The following is a 14310-nucleotide window of genomic DNA, read 5'->3' as shown; positions in this document are numbered from 1 at the left end:
TTTTTAATATACCATTACCTGGTATATCTGGTAAAGAATCTTTCTCAGTGGGTGATTTGCAGAACTTAGTATTTTTGGGTATCCTATCTACTCTTAGTAGAGTTATATCATAAATTAAGTTAGTGGATTCTTGTGTGGTGTTTTGAAAATAAATTGATTCTAAAGCAAGAGATCCACTTCTCAAAATCTGTTCCATAAAATACTTCTTTATGGTTTTAATTTTTTGTATCATTTTATTATTTCTCTATACTTTTGGAGAGTGCTGTGACTTTGCTTTGTTGCAGCTGTTTATTAACAAAATCTTAGTGAATCCTGGCAGATGGTAACGTTCTCTGGAGGTTTCACCCCACACTAGCTCAAAGTCATAACATTTTTCACTATAGGATGGTTTTGTGGTGTTTGGTGTTTTGTGGTTGTTGTTTGTTTGTGTTTTTTTTTTTTTTTTTTTTTTTGTGTATGTGTGTGTGTGATTTTTTTTTGTTAGTTTGCTTTTGTTCTGTTTTTATTTTTCACTTCCTTTTTCTTTAGAGAGACTTTCCTCTCTGGAGGTTCCCCATTGCAACTCTTCCTGACATTTTCTCACTACCTGAATCAATGAATGGTTGGATTTGCATCAATACTTTCCTCAAAGCGCTTGGCTTTTGTGGTGCCATCACCTTCATGTGGAAGTTGATAGAATGAGTCAAACTTTCACTAGCTTCTGTGGTAATCATTGTCTAACAAAACAACAAACAACCCATTAACTTGTGGTCTGCATGAATGGAGTTCACTGTAAAATGTTCCTTCTAAATACTACAGTCTGACAGTATAGGAAAGGATGAACACCTGTGGAGATTTGCAACTGGTAGCTACTTCCTTTAAGATTTTTGGTTCTACTGTTAGTGGCAGTAGTCATGTCTTTATAAAGCACTATGAATATTGAAAACTTTTATTTCTTTGGGCAATAAATGTAATGAATTTCTCATAAGATATTTTGTTTCAGCTTTTCAGGTTATTTCAACCTGACTAGAGAAAAATAATAGAAGATTTTTATTTATTTATTTCAAATGGGAGAAGACAGCATTAAGGTGTGTGTCTGTGTATTAAGGAGTGTGACAGAGATATCCTAGTAAGACTAATGATTACCTGAAATACTTGTCTTTGCTTTTGAAGCTTAACCCTTTTGCTCATCAATCAGTCAGCAGTGGCAGGTAGTGACCATTAGGTGGATTCATTAGCACCCTGCAGCCTTCTTGTACAGGGTGACCCACATCTGTCTTCATTAGAAGTTTGCTACTTGCCAGTAGTGAACAGATGGGTCATTATAGCCTACATTGCCCTCTGGGCATACCTGGAGGACGGACAAAGTCGTCCTGTACAGGACATAGATGCTTATTTACTTCACAGAAACTGGGCAAGATATTTATAAGTCTAACAACATTAGGCTTTTTCCTTTAGACTAGATTGTACTTGGTGGTTTTATTTTTATTATTATTTATTCTGTCTGATTCTAGCTTTGAGAACATAAAAGTGTGGCTAAAAGAGAGACTTGAATTATTGATGGCCATTTCTTAGAAAATATTATGGAGTATAACATACAGCAATGCTGAACTGTTAATCAGCATTTTCATTTGAACTCTAGATGTCAATTTCACCACCTCATTTACTTTTTCTATAAGTGGAATATTTTCTGTACAAATTAAAATATCAAGATTTATTTTTTTTTTGAGAATTCTATGAAATAAGGCTGGGGATAAAATGAATTCATAATCCTGTTGTCAGGAGAGGAAAGCAAAAGCCTTGTTTCCTTATTGCTTCACCATTGCTGTTTACACTGCATGTGTTTAAATCCTGTTCTACCACCATGGTTGAAAACACTTTTGAAAAAAAAAAAAGTGCTATGCATCAGTTATTCACTATGGCTTGCCTTCTTTCCAAACTTTGGAGTAATTAAGCATGTGTTTTCAGTGTTTTCAGTGTTACAATTGATATTCCATTAATTGTTTTTTTTTTGAGGAAATTCTTTTAGTCACTGAGTTTAATGTAAATTACTCTTAGATGTGAAGCAAACTGATTCTAGTTAGAAAGCCTGGTTATGCCACAAAATTTGCTCCTGGAATGTTCTCCCAGATGGAACAAGAAGTGAAGAAAGGTGCCCCTTACCACTTTAAGAAGGTGGTTTTTTTTTTAAAAAAATATCCAAGGTCATCTTGTCTCCTTTACTGGAGCAACTTTACCTTTAATTTAAGCATAATTATTATAAAAGGACTTTAATTATTATCAAAGGCATCTTGTTTAGCTTTTTGTAATAAGTTGTCATCCACTTGGAAATTATTTTCTGTGTTTAAATAAGTATATTTTTTCTCTCTTTTTAATTTAGAAGAGATACTAGTTTTGTCCAGTTCTTTATCTAGTGTTGAGAGAATTTTTTTTTTTTTTAATAAATTGTGTTTCTTTTGCTAAACTTCTGTGGAACATTATCTCTGGAAGAAAACGTTCATTCCACGTGGATGTGTGTGAATATATGCTTTGTTGTAAGTGGTGTGACACTCAAAGTAGAATTTAAAGGCAAAAGTATTTTGGGGGCTTGTGCCTGTTTTAGTAACAAACAGAGATCATTCTCCTTAGGAAGGTATGACCTTGTCCCATGGTTGCATTTCACATAAGAATTGTCTATTCTGCTTGTATTTTATAAACAAGAAAATAACGTGGTCATCTTCTTTGATTAAAAACTAGGAACAACTTTTGTTCAATAGATTTTATAATAGAATAGATTTTATATATTTAGTGAAAAATACCATTAGTGAGGTTGTCAGAAATAATACACACATGAATGATAAAACTGTAACGTTTGAAGTTGTATGTACAACAGATGAATTGGACCACAAACAAAACCCATGCTTTTTACTTGCAGTAGAGATGATTTATGGTGGTTAATTCTGCTTGGCACATGGAAGGGAGCATTAATAGTTTCTTATGAGAAGTGCAATATCTTGCTGCTGTTGCTATATTCTATCAATTTTTTTCGGTTGAGATATATTTTGCTGTTGTGCATGATAAAAAGGTGGCAGAGGCTTGTTGCTGTAACTTAAGGAAAACACTAAAATTTATTCTTCCTCTCAGTTTTTGAGAAATAGTATACTCTGTTACCATGTTCTATGTATTTATGACCTCGGATTACCTAGCAGTAAAGATCACATTCAGCATCCATTTGGAATATTTGCATGTATTTACACTGTTTGCAGAAGCCATTAGAATAATCTGAGAGGTTTTGATTTAAGATTGTGCAGGTAACCTCAGTATGGCCTTGTTGTATCTATAGTTTGTGTTACAATCTTTAATTACATGACGACACCATGTTTTCCACAGGATCTTGCCTTAGGGTATATAGAATAGATTGTGTTCACTGAGTGAAGCGTTTTCTTTATTTCTTTTTTGTCTTTGTCATTCTGTGTGAACTCGATGCTATAGATTGCACATCCTCTTTACCATGTTCTGAAAGGCAGGTGATTAATTGCCTTTTGAGCATTGCTCTGCTGCTTGTTGTAGGGTTTTGTAACCTCTCTACAAGTATAAAATGTTCCATCTTTCAGTGATTCCTACTCATGTTCATTCTCACTGCTACTGTCTGCTGTTCTTTTTTTGATAACTTTCATTAGACCTTTGATTCTTACACCCATCCTTTGTGCATCTCTGATCCTCTGTTTTCTCATTAAAAACTATTTTTTTTTCCTTTTTCAACAGCCAGTTTTCCCGATACAGACCAAAATTACATGAGTCATTTTTGTTCTGCTGTTTAACTTTGAATATGTGAAAATGGATATGCTTTTTTGAAACTTCTCTATGTTGATTAAAACCACTGTCTTATGATGTCTTAATATCACTAGATGGAATCGCAGTGTTTTTGCTACTGTGTTGACAACATGAACAATTTTGTTTAGCATGGTTGTTCATAGGGAAGGAGTAGTGGAATGATAAATACTTTTCAGTGGCTTCATAATGGTGTGTTCAAATGCAGTTACCTTTCAGTATTTAAGAAATTGAAAAATCAGACACTCTGTAAAGACATCTCTATTTCACAAATATAACACTGATTTTTAAGTGACTGATACAGTTCTGCTAATTATTGTTTATATCACTAGACGGTTTTTTGTGCACTGTAGCATTAGGAACAGTAATTGCTAAATTTTTTAAAAAGTCTACATTTTGGCTTTATATCCAGTGACTATTTGTAAAATAGGTATGGGAATTTGGAGGCAAAATAAAGGCTTGTGATAAACCTTGATAGAACCTGAAATGCATCGGTATTAACAGTGAAACTGTAATGAATGTAGTTAATAAAACCAGTAATTATGTATTAATGAACTTTCTATTGCCTTGTAAATAGTAGACCCTAGTAATTTTCAGATGGTGATTATTTGAAAGCAAGTTATCTGATTTATCCTGTATTTGTCAATTTATACATGTATATACTCCTAAGACCTCCTGGAAAAGAGGTTGTCATAGAATACTATTGGCTGCCATTTAATTTCTTTTATCACTGCTTCATCAGGTTCTCACTCAGATTTGATAGGGTGACATAATGTGTTAGATAATGGCATTTGCATGTTCAAATGCACTACCACTGTCATGCTTATATGCTTGATCTGCCATGTAGCAGTATATCTTATCTTCTTGTTTATGCAACTTTTCGATCACATGCTATTTCTGGTGAAGAAATATGGTCCAGATGTTGGTATTCTTGAGGTGTTTGTGCCATTGTTGTGAGTGGCACTGCCTATTTTTACAATTTTATGGAGAATTATGGTCTTATTCAGATTTGTTTTTCTTTAAATGTGGAAAAATAATTTCATCAACTTCTTGAAAAAGTTTTATGCAGACTTAACAATTTTTTCCTGTTTAAATACTCTCTTCCTGACAAAAAAATTGCCTGACTCTGCACAAGAATGATCCTGTTTCAGTTCAGGTTCTGTGCATGTTAGATTTGTGGCATAGTGTTCTGAAGATATTTGGTAGATTAGATTACATCTCATGATAATGACTGTACTGACTGGTCTTGCTTGGCCATCTGCTTTCTCTGTCCAATCCCCTATTGTCCCTTATCAAAGCTACCTATTGTTTGTATTGTCCTAATGAGACCCTCTTGTGGAATTCTTGTTCTGGCGTGTAACCTTGTCTTGGTTCAAACTGCTTTTTCTCTTAGTATGTTGAACTTGCTGATTCATAAGCAAGCTTCTAAATGATCTTCTATGAAGTTTCATAGATACTCTTTCAGGTTGAGAAACCCATGTGCTGAACAGATATTGTCAAGGGAAATGAATTTCATATATTAATGTGTGTTGTTTGGGATTTTGTTTGTGTGTGTGTGTTTGTTTGTTGAAGTGCAACATTTTGACTGCAGGATCTTAAAGAAATCACCAAGCAAAATAAAAAAGCTTCGACATTTTTTGTGCAGAAACCTATGACGTTATTTGTCTCTGCCGTGTATTTTGTGTGACAAAAAGTAGAGCAGCTAATCCATCAGGTTTATGATCAAATTTTATCCAAACACAAATAACTGTATGTTTTCTTCATAAGAAGGTTGTTAGTTTTAGTTAATCTTGTACTTGGATAAAATCTGAAAGGTGCAATACAAATATTAATGTAGTTATCAACACACTTTTTATTCCAATTGAAATATGACATTGTAAGTATTAACTGAAGAGCATCAGCAAAAGTATAATTTTGCTGATAAATTAATGCTGCTTTGCAGATCATTCAGTATAGCTGCTTGATTTTCTTTTTATTGGATTACCTTTTTGAATTTCAACAGGTAGTGGGGTGACTTTTTAAGACAGCTGTTTATTCATTGGAAGTGGGCCATATGAACTAGCACTCCGTAATGAACTAGCACTCTCTAGGAATATGTAAGAATTTCTACGCAATTGCTGGTACCAATCTGTATAGTGTGAAGTTGTTATTGTGGGAACACGCAATGGCATAAAATTACACATTAATAAAAATATCTCTTAACACTGAGGAAGCAATCTTGTGTTACCATATTTTTAATGTTGTAGTCTATTGTGGACCTATGTAGATCCTTTTGGAGACTGTCTGAAGGGTCTTCTCTGTGAAAACTCGTAAGGGAATAAAATGGGAGGTTTCTGCTCAGAGCAATAGGAGGAGAGAGAAAACACTACAGTTTGCTATCAGTTTTAATCCTTTACTGGGTGGCTTGATTAAACATAAAAAAATAATGCAAGGAAATAATTTCCTTAAGTGGGACCTTTCAGAATTAGTGTTACTTCAAAACCAATTCATTTTCATGCTTGATGTTTATAGTTTAAATGCAGATAGGCAGATTTGACCCTTTTAAAAAGATTGCTATAATTTAGTATCATTAACTATTTTCAGAACAGTATTAATTAGAATATGCAAGTTAGTTGAGCTTTTTGGAAATTAAGTTCATTTGATGGAAGCAGTATGGGTACAAGGCAAAGCTAGTGTAATACTATTCTATATTGTTTCTCAAGAAGAGATTGCTTATTGTATAAAGAAATTTTAATAGATGTAGCTTTTGATATCTGCATCTATGTTGTAATTTGTGTCAAAGCTTCTCAAAATCTGAAATACTGGAGGCTAATAAAAATCTGTGATATGTAATGTTAATATAGCAAATTTTTGTCACTTCTAAGCTTTTAGTCTGATTTGGGAGGTAGGGAGGTTTTGACCAATTTGTCGTTAAGCATTGTACTTTAGTACTTACTAGCTGCTGGAGTGATTCTCCAAAGAACATAGATGTAACTTCTGTTGTTTGTGGGCAGGGCAGATAGGAAAACAGTATTAATTTGCTTTTGCCACTCTTACCCTACTCTTAAGTGCAGCTTGGTTGCTCCCTGTCTAAATAGAGCTGGTGATCAGAGAGTACATGTATTTGGACCTAAGTGAGGTGTTTCCTCTCGTGACTCTTCCTTCTCTGAATGTATTTTAGTGTAGCACTGGTGGTACTTACATTAATATGACAGAAGCATGAGAAATTAGTTTACTATCAAGACAATGAAATTTAACAATTTATCTTGTGTTTTTTAAGGTCCTGAAAAACTGTTTAGATGTGTTGGTTTAATAGTGATTGGAACTTGGACTTTATGCAGTCAATCTAAACGCTTTACCCAATCCTTATTGAATCGGTAGGAAAAGTTCCACTACTTAGTGGAAGGTGGACTACTTTGTCTTTTTTTGATAATAACACGTCTTAACCACAAGCAGAACAAATCACTTGAGTATTCTAATAGCATAACACTTGCACAATGCATTTCTAAGCACATGATTTATGGAAATTAGTGTAGTATCTGGAAAGAAATTAGAAATATTCTGTATCGTTCAAAGAGAAATATAGATCAAATGAGAGAAAGCTCTGGGAGAATCTCGTTTACAATTTTTGAAAATGCTTTAAATGAAGACATTCTGAATTTAATCTTTTCTCCATTCAATGCATAAAATAAATATAAGGGGATAAGGACTTGCAAAAAGCCTACTGTATGTGCGTGTTATGCACAATAAAATATCAAGGAGCCAGAAAGTGTCAGGACTGTTTTAAATATAAAAATGCTAGCACTTTCAGGTTCTATGCTTTGATGTATAAGGCAGTAAATGGTAAAAAGAAAACAGTTAGACTGTGATATGGCCTATTTAATCTATGTGTAAGAGATGACCAAACTCTGGATTAAGATAAAACTAAGTTCAGAGTAAGTCCATTGAAGCTATCAGATCTTTGGATCTCTATGGATGAGAGAGAAGACATAATTTGTGTGTGCAGTGGTGTTTTTGGTAGCAGGGGAGGGGGCTATGGCAGTGACCTGAGTGAGAAGCTTCTCAAAAGGTCCCCTGGCTCCAAGTCAGACCCACATCTGGGCAAGGCTGAGCCAATTAGTGACGGTGGTTGCACCTCTGCAATAATGTATTTAAGAAGGTGAACCTGGGAGAGCGGTTGGGACTTGTGAGGAGGAGTTGTGAAAAGGACACCTATGTGAACACCGAGGTCACTGGAAGGGAGGAGGAGGAAGGGGGGGAGGTGTGCCGGAGCAGAGACCCACACCTGTATCTTGTGGTGAGATGGCAGGGCCACCCTGCCTACCACCCATGGAGGTCCACAGTAGAGCAGAGACCAACCTGTGGCCCGTGGAGGAGCCCACACCAGGACAGGTGGCTGTGCTTAAAGGAAGGCGAGACTCTGAGGGGAGAAGCGGCCCCCACTGTTGTTGTTTGGTGCTGGGAGGACTGCAACATGCAGGAGTGACCCAAACTGGGACAGCAGGGGAATGACTGCACCCTGTGGGAAGGACTCACTGTGGAGAAGGTTCATAGAAGACTGTCTCCAGCGAGAGGGAGCCATGTGGAACAGGGGAGAAATGTGTGACGTTTTTCCCCCCGTTTCCCAAGAAAGAAGTAACAGGACTGTGACCACACACCCCATCCCCTGCCCCTTGTGCCACTGGGGGAGAGGAGATAGAGAGATCGGGAGCAGAACTGAGCCCAGGAAGATTTAAAAAATATTTTTAGAATATGGTAATGCTTCTAACTGTCCCACTCTCACTGTTAAGTGTTGTTGTTTTTTGTGCTTAAATTAATGTTCTTTTTTCTTCCCCTAACAAGTCTGTCTTTTGCCCATGACTGTAATAAGCGATTCACCTCTTCCTGTCCTTATCTCTATTCCCAAGCCTTTTGCTTTATTTTCCCCTTCCCATTCCTGACGGGGGAACGGGTTAGTGTGCATGGTGCTCAGTTGCCCTCTGGGTTCAAACCATGACAATTTCTTTTACAAATTCATTTATCAGCTACTTTAAGAAATAAATTGCCCGTGTAAATAATTCTATATGCTCAAATAATAAAGATTTTTTTGTGAAGTGTGTAAGTTTGAATGAGTTGTAATTAGTTAATACCAGCAACACAAAAACAGGAGCCTGAACAAAGTTTTTTCAATGCTCTAATACTGAACTCTGCTCTGAGATATGCTTGTGTAAATATGGCACAAATGTGGAAAATAAGGAGGTGATTGGTGACAACCAACATGGCTTCACTAAGGGCAAATCGTGACTGACAAATCTGGTGGCCTTCTATGATGGGGTTACAGTGTTGATGGATAAGGGAAGAGCAACTGATGTCATCTGCCTGGACTACTGCAAAGCTTTTGACACTGTCCCACGTGATTGACTTAACTGAAATAATTAGTTTCACTAAGAAATGTTTTAAATTATTGTAGACTCCCAGATCATACCTGTATTCTACTGAGTTTTTACTGATATCATCTATTGCATTCCGAAAATCTGAATATCAGGAGTGAAGAGGTGAAAGAACACTGTACACACTTTCAGAAGAATGTCTGTCTTGCAGAGGCTTGTGGATTGAAATCCTTCTCTGACAGCTCTGGCTGGGGGAATTCTGAGAATCTGTCTTGCATATGAGATACTCCATCAAAAAGAAGTACAAATGAGTAAACACATCTTGAAGAACTCTTTCATGAATATTACCTGGCCACACTTTGAATTCTCATGCAAAGCATTTAGTAACATATTTAACAAGTAAAAGATTTATCCAGCTATAAGACAGTAAAGCAAAAGAGCAATAACTGAACAACATAGGAGAATCTAATGTAGTTGGCATTCTTCAAAATAAAGTAACTTTTTAATTTTCTGATTGTAAATTTTTTGAGGTAACATTAATGCAGCCACCCTGTAAATGTTATACATATTTTTTTTTCTTATGATAGGTAATATTACCATGTGCTGATGGAGTTAATGAGAAAAACGGATTTCAAATTATGGAATATACTGACTACAAACAGAGAACTTCCAGGATAATGATACAGTGGGATTTAAACGTTCTTTAAGTAAAGCAAATGGTTGTGTGTTGTCAAGAATAGCTGTCTTTTCAGGATTTAATTTTTTTTTTTTTAGAACTACAATTTGACTGCATGTTAAATTTAAGTTAGTACAGCTATAAGAAAGCATAACTATAAGGCTTATATTTTTTTAAATCACCTTATTTACACTTATCCACTTTTTTTTTTTTAAATATATGTTTCTGTCTTACTCAGATTGAGTCACCTGATTTTTATCTGGTAGGTAAACTTCTGAGGAGGGCTCTTATGCCCCTGTATTTCCGTTAATTGATAGTTGTACTGGTTATGTGCAGCACGGTTTGAGTAGTGGGGTGGGGAGGCTGCAGGTGTGGCCTCTGTGGGAAGAGGTCAGGGGTTGCCACTACCATTTCCAGATGGCTCTGCAATGGAATCACCACACGGCAGAGCTGAGCCCATCAGCCAAGTTGGTGCCTCTGTGAAAACATATTTAAGAAAAGGCAGAAAATGTCACGCAGACAAAGGAGGAAGGAACAAAAAGAGAGAGAAACAGTGGAGGAGGAGCTGCTCCAGGCATCAGAGCAGATTTTCCCCTGCAGCCTGTGGGGAACCCATGATGGAGTAGAGGAAAAATGTGAGAAGGAAGGAGTGGAGGACAGAAACCTATGCGTACTGATTGTAACCCCCATCCCCTCATGCCAATTTGGGGTGGGTAGAAGTGTCTGGAACGAGGGAGTGAAGTTTAGTCTGGAAAAGGTGGGGTGCAAAGGTGGTGTTTTAATGTTTGTCTTTTTGTTTCTCACTTCCTGAATCTATTTTAATGGGAAATAAAGTAAACCTAACTTTCCCCAAGCTGAGTCTGCTTTGACCATAATGGTAACTGCTAAGTAATCTCCCTATCTTTATCTTAACCTACAGGCTTTTTCATTCTATTTTCTCCTCCTGTCACTTTAAACATAAATAAAGATTCTGTATATGCAAATTTGTAGTTTTCTTGGATTAGTTTAAAATTATCTATATAGGGAATGCTGAACAACAAATTTAAGGTTAGGGAAAGCGTGATGCTCTTCAATTTAATTCTGTGCTTTCTTCTTCCTGCCCGATACTTTTTTTCATGCTGATCTTTAGTGAGACTTGTCTTGCATTCCCCCTGTACATGATTACTGACAATTAGACTGAAGTTTGGGATATTGTAGGTGAGAGAAGCTAAAAATGATCAAAATATTATTGATCTTATGTTGGAGAATGGCTCAGAGACAAGGGTCCTGAGCCCACTGAGCAATTGTACGATCAGAGCCTGTTCTAGGGGCTGATGCTGCCTCGCTGATGCTGGGCCTCACTAGGGTTTGCCTGCAGCTGCTCGCAGCTGCTGATACATGAGGAATGTCAAGGACGCTTCGGCCTTGTGTACCGTTGTGTGTCGCAAACAGGTTAAGAGGAATTGGGAATACTGGTCTGAGAAACCCAGTGTTATGGTAATGGTGGTCTGAGAAACATTGTGTTATGGTACTGTTGTGTATCGAAAACAAGTCAAGAGGAATTAGAAATAGTAACATGAGAAACTTAGTGTTATGAGAAGCTTGTGCTGTTAGCTAACTGCAAGTAGGTGGACCGTGCGAATACGACCTTTAGAGCTTAAGCCAATCAGCTAGTGACTAGTAGGCATAATAATTAGCGTTGTCTGTATAAATATATGTACCCGGACCAATAAAGTTGACTGATGCTCTATCACCCACATTGTACCCGTCTCGGCGTGTCGTTCTTCCACGGCTCCACAATCTTAGGATGTAGCTATATGTGTTCTTTGTCAGTCATTCCTGACCTTACACAGGAGCTGGTGGCTTTGCTGTTTGCCAGACTTAGTAGGTTCACTGAGCCACGGGCTTGGAGCTTGCAAGCGATCAGCATTACTCGTATTTCTTCCTGAGCATCCCAGGCAAGGTAAAACTGTGCTAGGGACTGGGAACTTGCAAGGTCCTCGCAGGATTGAAAGTATGTTATTTCAGATCATCCCTGCTGACAAACTCTTCTTGGAGAGACTGCTTCAGCACGAAGGCTTCCTCTGTCCCCACCAGACTTGGAGGACCTGGGAGTCCTGTAAGCTCTGGGTGTGTCACTGGAACTATTTATGGCAAAGAGATTGTAAGCATTTACGTATGTATTTGTCTTTAGGATATCAGATTGATGTTTTGTTGAAGTGTTTGTTTATGTTCTCAGGGAGGAAATAAAGATCTTGTGGATAATTTGTAAACTGGTTTCAGTGATCTGTTGCTTACATTTGGGATTAAAATCCACGTTAGGGTTCCTGTTTCTTCATTAAAATAGGGATGAAAATGTTTTCGAGTATAAGTGAAGTTATTAAGAATTTACTTTGGTAACTCATATGCAGACATTCCAGATTTTTGGATTCAAGATAGTGTAGATATACAGTAGATTTTTCTGCTATAAAAAATAAATGTATTAATTCATGGTTGGACTGGTTCAATGTTCTTGTACTTCCAACATATACAGTGACACTTTCTGTAAGGAAAAAAAAATTAAAAATCATTCAAGTAAAAGCACTGGTATGATTCATTTGTATTTCAACCACTGATTATAATTCTATTCATATGTATCTGTGAATCATTTAAAAAGTTGTAAGTAAAATTTGCAGTTTCTTTCATCTTTTGCTTGTCTTACAGCATAGAATAAAAAGCATTTCCGAACTCTCATGAAGTCTATAGCTGATAGCAAATGTAATTGTGTGTTTAAATAGTCCTAAATTTGTTTGTCTGATATGTGTTCCCGCCAATTCTACAATACAAAATGATCTGATGCTACTTCAAGCATTCTGTTTCCTGATAAATTATTCAGTAGGACAGCATGTATTGTAATATCATCAGCTTAATGAAAGGGTAAAAATATGAGAATGATGATTAAAATCTGTCAAACTTGCTTAACTGTAATCATTTCTTTTTATAGCAGAATTGCTCAGAACAAAATTAATTATTGCCTACTGTAGTGAATAACTTGCATACAGCAGTTTTCAGTACTCTTTATAAAAAAACCCTATTGTAATATAGACATATCTTACCAAATAGAGTAAAAATTTAGTAAATGCACAGTAGTAAAATAGAACATGTTGATTTTTAAAATCTAGGAAAATATGGCTGATATATCCGAATTTTATTGTAAGCAATATCTCTATATCAATTTAGAACATTGTGTTTATCATTGACTGAAATAATTATATTTTTTTCCATGAGAAGGCTGAGATCCCATTAAGTGTCTAATATAACAGTGTTTTACATATTTGTACAGACTTTGCTGTCTGTAAAATTAGTAGACTTCTCAAATTGAAAATGAAGAAAAATGTGTCTATTATATTTTTACTTGAACCTTCTGAGTTAACTATCTCAGAAACCGGACATAATTTCATATCCCATAATTGGGTAGCCTTTGTTAGCAATGAAGATACTGATCTTTCTTTGCCATATTTGCAGTGTGTGAGAGAACATTGTAAAAGTGCTGTCATCAGAAGTAGCTGATGTTGCCTATTAATATTTACTGCAAATAGTAATAATTGGTTTTCCTCCAAATTAAAGAAAAGGCAAATGATTATACAATAGACGTTACAATTTCTGGAATAGTTCCTCATAGATTTACATATCAACTTGTGAACATAATGGGTCTTAGGATTTGTAGATGAAGTGTAAATTTGCACATGAGTTACTAACCTGAGTCTGTATAACTTAGCAGAAGTTAAAACATTTCAGCTCTAGCCTGTGTGAAGTACTTTAGCAGGTGCATGAGGACTGTAAGTGAAGTACTCTCAGTTGAACTATTATTATTCAGGTATCTTCAAAACATCTTCCCTCTTGAGTTGCTGAAAATGACTTTGAATGCCAGTTTTAAGTTCTGACATAGGTAACAGAGAGGAGTAAGTAGGCTGGCAGGAATGAACATACAGATCTCATACTGTTCTTTTGCTGCTATTCAAATTCAGAACTGTTGCAATCCAGTCAGGCTAAGGAGAAGATAAATTAGCACAGCTGTGTGCATAAACATTTGGTTAAATATTATCTTTTCTCAGATTAACAAAAAATTGTTGGCATGTTCTATTGAAATTTGTATACAATTTATAGAATACATGTGATTTAGCTTTGTTCTGAAGGTATTTCACTTTTTACTCCAGGTACATAATTATAAGAATCAAGTATTTCATTTTACTGTTGAATATCAACTCCAAAGTTGTTTTTATATCTTCTCTAGTCATGTGAACTGTTTGTACTAGGCTTGCTTGATCTAAACTTGTTTGATTTTTAATAAATTCCTGGTTTTGATCACGTAGAAAAGATCTTTTTTCTGAAACAGAATACATGGTAACTCAGGTTAATGTAAATTTATGTTGGAAATGCATGAAGAAGTTTCACAGATGCAAAATCTCTGTACTTGTGTAAGATGGAAAGAATGTACTATGAATTAGACAATCACCAGTTATGGGTCACAAAAACCCA

The sequence above is a fragment of the Tyto alba genome, unplaced genomic scaffold (genome assembly GCF_018691265.1).
Source record: "Tyto alba isolate M040663 unplaced genomic scaffold, T.alba_DEE_v4.0 Super-Scaffold_6, whole genome shotgun sequence".
Lineage (NCBI taxonomy): Eukaryota > Metazoa > Chordata > Aves > Strigiformes > Tytonidae > Tyto > Tyto alba.
Note: the sequence above shows the minus strand (reverse complement) of the source record.